Below are 9,426 nucleotides of genomic sequence, written 5' to 3' on the forward strand. Positions count from 1 at the left end.
TGATCGGGTCAGCCATATTTACCTTTGGCGAGTTATGCATAAATTTGGTTTCGGTACAAACTTTGTGACAATGGTTTTCAATCTGTTTCAAGCCTCAACTTCTCGTGTTTACGTTAATCGATTTTTATCAGGCAGTATTGACCTGAAATGTTCGGTTAAACGAAGGTGCCCAATATCCATGGCGTTATTCGCCATGTCTTTGATCCACTTTTACGAAAATTGGACAGCTCCTGCGTGGGAATACGCGACGGGGGAGTAAAACACGTTTGTCGGGCCTATGCCGATGAGCTGGGCCTCTTCGTGTCTTCGCCCTCTGATCTGGACACCATCCACAATGTTCTCATGCTGTACGAGCAAGCTTCGGGGGCAGAGATAAATACCCGCAGAACTGTTTTTCTGCAAATTTATAATGCGATACGTGACTTAAAGCACCCTTGGTTCAATGTCGAACAGAAACATAAGATTTTAGGTATCCATGTCCAAGCAAATCTTTTGAAAACGGCTGTTTACAATTGGCGTCTCATTTTATATGGAATTCGAGCGATGGATCATTTGCATTGCACCCGATACTTAACGCTGAAACAACGTTTTCTTTTGCTCAACTCCTTCGTCCTCAGCAAAGCGTGGTACCTCGCCCAGATTTTTCATATGCCGAAGGAATTGGGGAGGGCCATCATACAGGCGGTTTACTGGCTCCTGTTGAGGGACGATATTTTTGAGGCGAGGTACGCAACGTGTACTCTGCCGCGAGAAAAAGGGGCGCTTGGCCTGATCCACTGTGCTACGAAAACTGCAGCATTACTCATTCATCGTATATGTCTCACTTTTATGTGCAGGAAAATTACCTTGACAGTGACGATCTGGACCCACCATCGCGAAAAGCACGAGTGGTATACCAAGGTCTGAGGAGGCAACCAGCCACACATAAAATGGAGGGTCTTTACCCGACGTGTACGTGGAAGGTGGTGTGGGCGAATGTTCATGCTCCATATCTCTCATCGGCAATGAGCAGCTTCTGGTACAAGGTGGTCAACCGTCTTCTTCCCACCAATGCGAAGATGAAACACATTCATTCAAGGCCATACAGCTCTTGTGACAGCTGTCCGCAGGAAGACACCCTGGAGCACCGTTTTCCTTGTGCGCGTTCTACGTCGGTTTTGCATGTTGCTGTGTGGATTCTCGCCCTGTTTAACAGGACTAACGTTGACTGTTTTAGCGCTACCATTGCACTCATCCCGGACTTCAGCCCCTTTCCTCCAACAGAATGAGCTGCCAGCACTTGGTTCTGTCACATACTATATATGCCATGCTTCATTTGCAAATAATGCACACTTATCTGTATTTCGTGTATTGGTCTGCTGAACTTGACAAGACACAACCGAAGTAGTAGTATCATCAAACATTCGCCAACTTTTTACACGTCAACTTAGCCTATGCTTTTGAAAAACTGCTCTGGCAGGGGACTTCACGTTTCTGGCAATTCGTCTCAACTTTATGTGGTGTTACGAAAGTGACTGATACGCTACCTGTGAAATTAAAGGAAGAAATCTGTTTTTCAGTGCACGGACATAATTACCTCACGAATGTCACCTTACGTTGAAATTTATTTCTGTTATTTTATTGATAATTAGTTGAAACCATCAGCTACCGACAGGTGGTGTTGATATACCTCGATGGGGACAGCTGAAAATAAATCTTCATATATAATATAATATTGTTTATGATGGCTACTGTGCAAGACGATAACGGGTCTGCGGACTGTTGTGTGTTTCGACTGCTCTTTCGCCGTTGGTCTGTCGTTTTGTTTTGCACAGAGACTGTATACATATGACTTATCTTGAGGAGTGGTACGGAAATTATACTGTTTTTGAAGGAGGCCTCCTTCTTCAGGTTTATTTTATCTGAAAGGTCTCGTATGGTCGTCATCTTAGGTTGTGATGTTATTTGTGTTTCTTACACTCACCGGAAGCCAATTTCCGTAACACTTTTAGTACTCAGTTGGTACTTTTTTTAATAAGCTTTTGTTATATATATTCCTGAAATACGATGGTGAATGTGCTGAGGGGTGTCCATTACGTAAGAGTGCGTTTTCTTTCCCGAACATATCACGGATTGCAACGTTTTGATTTCTCAGTGACTTATCGTTTTTTTAGTGCGAAACCGACATCAACTCTTCATCTGTTTCTAGCGTGCCACCAAATGGACTGTGTTAACTTTTCATCTCCGAGAGAAAATTTAAGTTCCAATAGTTATTTTGAAGATCATGTGTTTTCTCGCGACTTTTCATCAGACCGAAATTAGTCTTTGTAGAGAAAAACCTTTTATCTTCACGTTACCACAAGAAGTTGAATTTTACAGTGATTAGTTCTGCGACTAGCATTCAAGAAACCTCAAGGGCATTGTGTTTCGACTGATTTCCTTTCCTTTTACATTTCACCAAGCCCACTTCCGTGGTTTACTGGAATTTGTCTCGCCTTCAGGACGGACATGGTTATACTCAAACGGACTTCAACTTACGGCAATTTTCATTTTTCTTTCACATACGGAGAGCTTCAGAAGTGGATAATTTGTTTCAGTCATGTTAATAACGGCCGCCGGATAGGATACGATTTCGTTTCGTCTACAAGACGCAGCCAACAGCAACAGAACCACGGTGGAATTTTCAAATATTACAGCTAGAGAAGCTCGCCGAAGAAGGCGTGGCCGACCGGTCTAAGGCGCTGGTTTAAGGCACCAGCCTCTTCAGAGTCGTGCGCATCGCGCGCTCGCTGCGGCGCGTCGTGCAGTGTTTACGAGTGCTACGCGACCGGCGGTGGTTCGTTTCGGCGCCTGTTTCTTCGCTGCTGTGTTCAGCTGAAATGTGAGTAACAATGGAGTCTGAAGACCGCGAAAATAATGTACAGTGCGAATTCGATAGGAACGTAACTCGGACGTCTGCCCTTGAAATTCACACGTAGGTGAACGAAGACTTGGAGATGCCATAAGTGACGTGCCCTCGTAACTGCTTAAATTTCCGTACACGACCGTTTTCACTCTGATGGGACTGTTAGTAATGTGACTTCCGGAATGGAAGCTGGTTCCACGTGCAAGTCGAAGCAAAAGCAAAAGTCTATGCAAAAACAACGCAAACGCCCCCGCCCCGCACCGCAGTTGAATCCCGGCCGTTTGCTGGCTGATGTACATTGTTGACGGCGCCTTGCAGCAGACGTCAACCCGCGCCTACAAGTGTGTCGCAAGACAGGAGGGAAGAGGTAGTCCGACAATTAGAGGATATTCTGCACCATCCTGATGTTAATTTATCGAAGGACATTGCAACGACTCAGACAACAAACCCCCGGCCCAGCTTTCGGTCAAGCGAAAAACCGAAGACACGCCTCAGAGGCGCACGCGTCCCGCTTTGCAGGATTCCGTACCTGCACCTCCTACACAGGAAAGACCTATGTCGGCTGCACGTTCTGCGCAAGGCGACTACGAGGAAGATACGGAGGAGGCAGGTGGGTCTTCTACCCCTGTTTAATTTGCCTCACTTGTTTATCCTATAATGTATGGTAGCACGCCCACCGTCTGTCGTTGCTACTGTCAATCTTAACAAACTAGAGTCAACTGTGAAGTTTTCAAGTTTGGTGGATTTTTTGAATTTCATTGGTTCTGATGTTGTGTTTTTACAGGAGTCTGTGGCATACTTTATTAACTCAATTCCGCGGTATCAAGTGATCTTGAATTTCGATAGAGAGTAATTGTGGTACTGCTGTTTTAATTCACATTGGACGTGATTACAGTAATGCTGCTACTATTCTTAATGGTCGAGGTGTGGCTTCCACAGCCAACGAAGTTCGCTATATTAACGTCACCGCTCCTTCTGGAATCGATGGGAAGCCGTTTCGCCGTGTTTTTTTATAGTAACTACGTTTGTCATCTTTTACGGGGCCCCTATCTGCCTATAGTCCTGGGCGGCGATTTTAACTGTGTTCTGGAAGACAGGGACCAGGATCCACGGCCGTGTAAATGCCTCGAATTGCAGACGCTTGTCTCAGAGATGAAATTAATTGACTTTTGGTGTCCTTTACACCCGCGGGAAATGGGATTTACATTCTTCGACACGACGGGGAGGAGTCGTGTTGACAGAATCTATTTTTCTAGTGATAAAAAGAACTGTCTCGGAGTCATCCGTTCACCCAGTGATATTTTCTGATTATGCGTACGTCTGCCGCTTACATTTTCTGTTGGAGATCAAATCCCGCACCAGTCAATTACGGAAACTCAATGTGCGACGTCTGTCGCACCCTAATTTTGCGCCGGTTATCGTGCGTGTGTGGCAGAAGGTAGTGAAATATCGCCGTTTCTGTTCCTCCGCTTTGTCTTGGTGGGTGGAGCATGTGAAGCCAGCATTACGCAATACCATACAGGAGTTCAGCCAAAATGTTGCTCACTGGGAGCGATCTACGTTACAATTCTACGAGAGCTGCAAACCGATGATCCAGCTCAGCGACAATTCCGCGAATAAAGAGGGTGTCACTTCGCGGATGTGTCGTACGCTGTCAGGTCCCTGAACAGCTTCATGACGAAGCGCCCTCCGTATTCCATCAGCTGCGCGAACACCAGCACTCTACGCGACATTAGGTTTTTAAGAGGTCCATGATTAAGGAATTTGTTGCTAGCGCACTCTAGCAGATGTAATTTCGATGGATTGCTCACGCGCTGCCTGCGATATGTAAGCTATAAGAGAATCTCAGACCAGAGAGCAGCGTTGTCAGCAGTAGGAACCGTGTAGAAGTAGGAGTAAGTAGTTGCTATCAGTCGTGTGTGTCGATTTGGCTGGGCCGGTCGTGGGGAGCGATGGCGGAGCCTGAGCGTTGTAGTACAAGGTAAAAGCAGCTTCGTGCATATGTAGTATTGTTATATCAAGTCCCATGTAAATGTTCAAAAATCTCTTAATAATAATCTCTCATAAGAAATTAGCTTTTGACAATTATTCATCTCAATTTAAAGAATTTATTAATTTCTCCAATCCATGGTTATCCTTATTATTGTAAAGAAAAATCAGTTTTTATACATGACAAATCTGTCTGCCAGCATTGCACTGGGCTGTGCCAGAAAAGTTTAGTTTCATATAGGAGCAGATATATACGCATTATCCGGCGACTTTAATGAGGTAGGAATTTTCAATTTATTCAGCATGATCTTTCAGGGCCATGACGCAGCACTGCTGACGTCGAAAATTTACCAGTTTAAATTCACAGTCAATTATTGAAAGGTTATAAGTGAGTCACAATTTAATTAGGAGGTTAGTCACATTGTATTACTGGTAGGTTGTAGAATTTATCTGTTGGGAGGTTACGCTAAAATGTGAATGCTATATACATTATATTTTTTTATCCGTGGGGAGGTTACACGTTACAGAATTGGAATCAGTTGACGGTGCGCGACTTCGCAGCGGGGCGAAAATTCTTGCCGAGGCACACCGTCACTTTGTCGAACTATTCACTGTGAAAAAACACGGACGCTGCCGCCATTTCCTATTTTCTCAACGTCCTTACATACGTCTTAACCGTAACCGATCGACGTCATCTCACTGCACAATTTCAATTTACCGTGGAGGAAGTGCGTAATGGGTAAAACTGTGTTCCACGAATAAATCGCCAGGTGCTGATGGGCTGCCGCCAGAATTTTATCTGCGTTTTTGACATTTCTTTGGCTCAGTGCTGATAGACGTCTTTAATGAAATTGTAAGTGGAGTGGCCGTCCCTGCGTCCTTTCTTGAGGGTGGTGTGATATTGGGTCCAAAAGTTAGAGTTCACAGGAAACTGTTCAATCTTCGACCAATCACCCTTCTCAGTGGTGATTATAAGCTCTTTACTAAATGTGGAGTGAATCGCTTGAAACTGGTTATGCCAAAACCAATCCTTTTCACTACTGTGCAGTGCCGCAAAGCACTTGCTATGGTGCTGTATCGACGTACTGAGACGCCATTGCATATGCTACAACGAACAGAATTCGTTTTGTTATTTTATCCATCGATTTCGCCATGGCATTTGACGGAGTTAGGCATCAGTATCTTTGGCGAGTGCTTCAGAAATTTGGTTTTGGTGCAAAGTTTATTACTACGATTTTTAACCTTTTTACGGAGTCCACATCGCAGATTAGCATCAACGGTTTTTTATCGGAGCCTGTTCTGTGAAACAAGGATGCCCTTTGTCAATGGCACTTTACGCAATTTCATTTGATAGTTTGTTGCGCAATTTGCACAGTTCTTGCAGGGGAGTAAGTATTGGGGATGCAAACCAGGTTTGTCGCGCTTATGTCGATGACCTTGGCCTCTTTGTCTCCTCGGCCACTGATTTCGACAAAATACGCCCTGTCCTCACTGAATATGAATGTGCCTCGGGTGTGAGTATAAATACCCGTAAAACGGTCTGTCTGTCAATTTATGCGGCGACATGGGGCTTCTAACGCCCGTGGTTTACTGTGAAACACCAACACACAAATTTTGTGTTTCCGTTTCAAAGCCATCTTCTTGCAGACTGCGTCAATAGAACTGGCGTATTGTGTTACATGGAATACGAGCAATGGTCACCTGTCCGCTACTCGCATCTTCGCTTTGACGCAGAGGGTGCTTTTAATCAACATTTTATTGTTAAGCGAAGCATGGTACCTTACCCAGCTATTTCAAGTACCAAAGGATTTGGGCAGAGCAGTAACACATGCTATCTATTGGCTTTTGTGGAGGGAGACATTTTCAAGGTGGCTTACGCCACGCGTACTTTGCCGCGCGAACGGGGAGGACTCGGCCTTATTGACTGCCACGAAAGCTGCTGCGTTGTTTATCCATCGGACAAGCGTCACCACTGAACAGAATCCGGCGATCCCAAGAGCTATGTTGTTCAATATTCTTCGTCCTTTGTCTGAAACGGTCCCGCTCGGCGCGACTGCAATACCATTTCAGCTGAAGTATATTCGAGAATACTTCATCCAGAAAATTTACCTCGTCGCTGAAGAGCTCGACCCTAGATCGCGGACTGTGAAGGGTGTCTACCACGGACTACGAGGACGGCCAGTGAGCAACAAACTGGCGGCGCTCTACCCGAGCACGGTGAGGGCTCCCGTTCACGCTCCATTCCCGTCAGCAGCCTTTGGTACAAAGCCATTAACAGAGTTCTCCCCACCAATGAAAAGCTGAGCCGCATCCATTTACAACCGTCAAGCTTGTGTGACGATTGTCGACAGGATGACACGGTGGAACATCGTTTCGTGTGTCCCAGGTCACATTCGATTTGGAAAATTGCAGTCCGGATGCTCGCACTTGTCAACAGCACCAGCCAGCGCTGCCAGTTTTTCTGCGGACACGGCTTTGACCCCGGACTTTAAACCATATCCACCTACGAAGCGTGCCGCCACCGCATGGATCGTGGCTCACACTGTTTTCGCAATCCTGCTTTCGGACAACTATACCCATTTGGTCTATTTGCCCACGCAGCATGACAGTACTGAAGCCAGGAAAGATTATCTGAAACTTTTTGCCAATTTTCTGCAAATTGCTCTCGCATTTGCGTATGACACTGTTATAATGTGAATTTCACTGCTCCATTCTTTCTTTACTTCTGTGATATGAATTGTCTTCGAGAACGATAACATGGTAAATGAAACTTGAATGCTGCAGAATGACTGAACATTGTTCATGTACGACGTTTCCTCTTGTGGAGGAATGCAATGTGGAACACGCGGAAGGTGTTTCTTTCCACTGCCTGAGAGAGCTTAATCGGGCAGTACCTGTTGAATTTTTTCGTGGATTTTTAATTTATGGTTTAAAAGCGGAAAGGATCAATCTTTATGATTATTGGCATTCAATTTTACTTCAAAAAGGATTTTCTTTTCCTTTCGATGCTTCGCTCGCGACGGACTATCCAATGGATCTTCATTGCACGGATTCAGTATCTTCTTTTCCCTCACTGAACTCAAGCTATGTCGTCCCTTGAAGATTATCTTCCAAAGGACGTCGACACTCCAGGAACTTGTACGAAGAAGTTTCATCTTTTCAGACTTGCAGCACAGTGCAAAAATGCATCGTTTCTGTTTGGAAGAAGCAACGTTTTATTTTAAAGCTAATGAAGCTCGCCGAAGAAGCCACGTTTGTAGAGCGCAAGGCCGGGCTGCAAGGGAAGAAAGGACGCGCGCGCAAAAAAAAAAAAAAAAAGGAAAAAAGTAGCACTCGTTACCTGTAGAGGAAGCAGAGCAGCAAGGCGCGAGCGTCTCTTTCGTGAACTATTGTAGAACAGTGCGTGGTGCAACGGCGGGATTCACTGCCGCAGTTTAATGATTGCTGGCGTTCTCTCCACAAAATGCGTATGGGTTTTGCGCTTGTCGGCTCGTCAGTCGGCGGGTGGGTGGGTGGGTGGCGCTTGCTGCGTGCCGTATACAGGCGCTCGCCTCTTATTATCCGGTATGGTCTGGTGGCCGGGATGCCTGGCTCCCACGCGGGGGAGGCCAGATCCGTTCCTGGCATCGGAAGAACGCATTAACGTCGCCGACGGTTGCAGAAAACTTTGTTAAGTATGATTCACGTCTACAAGTGACAGCGAGAGAGATGCGACATCTGTCCACTTCTTATCGAGGCACATACCTATAGTTAACAGGCTTGGAGCACAGCTAGACACTGCCTCGGAAGTGATTCAGTTAACGAGTGTGGTTAGTGTCCTAACAGCGCAGGCACGTTCATTTGCCCGTATACGTATGATGGAGACCGCGTCTGACACTGCTGTGGCGAGACACAGGGGGGTGAGCGTTGCTGCGTATCGCCACTTACAATCCCGAGAGCCCCTTTCGCGGGTGCCTCCGTGGCCATGATCGTCTAGTGGTTAGGACATTGCGTTGTAGCCGTAATAGCCCAGGTTCGAATCCTGGTCACGGCAATTGTGAAAGTTTTGCCTTGTTGCCGCTGCAATGACGATAGCGCCCCAGTGTTCGAAATCACAATGTTCTCTTCAGTTTTCACTCATGTCCGGCAGTCCACAGTTTGCACTGCCATTCCATTATTATCGGGTAATGCCGCTGGCCCGGAGAGTGGATGGCTGCGTGAAAGGTTAATCTGTAGTCGAAAAGAGCAATGGTGTAAGATGCGATGGGTGAGCAGCCAGTCGCAGCAGAGGAGGGAGCTGTGGCGTGTTCTGTTTCTACAGAAGGTAAAAACAATGGCGGCTGAAACAGTGCGAGTAGCGTCGCCGAGCGGTCTGAGGTGCTTATCTAAGGCACCACTCTCTTCGGAGGCGTGGGCCCGAACTCATGGCGTGCTCGCTGCGGCGTGTCGGCCGGTGTTTACGTGCGAATCGCGGTCGGCGGCGTGTGCTTCGCGGCGCTGTTTCTTCTTTGATTTGTTCATTCTTCTCTTCCTAACCAAGAGCGCGTACGGACGTGTCTCGCGCGCGCTCCCGC

At 46.4% G+C, this 9,426-nt stretch overlaps 1 non-coding gene across 1 annotated transcript; it reads left to right on the forward strand.

The window, feature by feature from the left end:
• The first annotated feature begins 8,834 nt into the window (after nt 1-8,834).
• On the forward strand, nt 8,835-8,906 carry Trnay-gua. Its single transcript has one exon. It is a non-coding gene; the product is annotated as a tRNA-Tyr (tRNA).
• The last annotated feature ends 520 nt before the right edge of the window (nt 8,907-9,426 follow it).

The sequence above is a fragment of the Schistocerca piceifrons genome, chromosome 3 (genome assembly GCF_021461385.2).
Source record: "Schistocerca piceifrons isolate TAMUIC-IGC-003096 chromosome 3, iqSchPice1.1, whole genome shotgun sequence".
Classification (NCBI taxonomy): Eukaryota; Metazoa; Arthropoda; class Insecta; order Orthoptera; family Acrididae; genus Schistocerca; species Schistocerca piceifrons.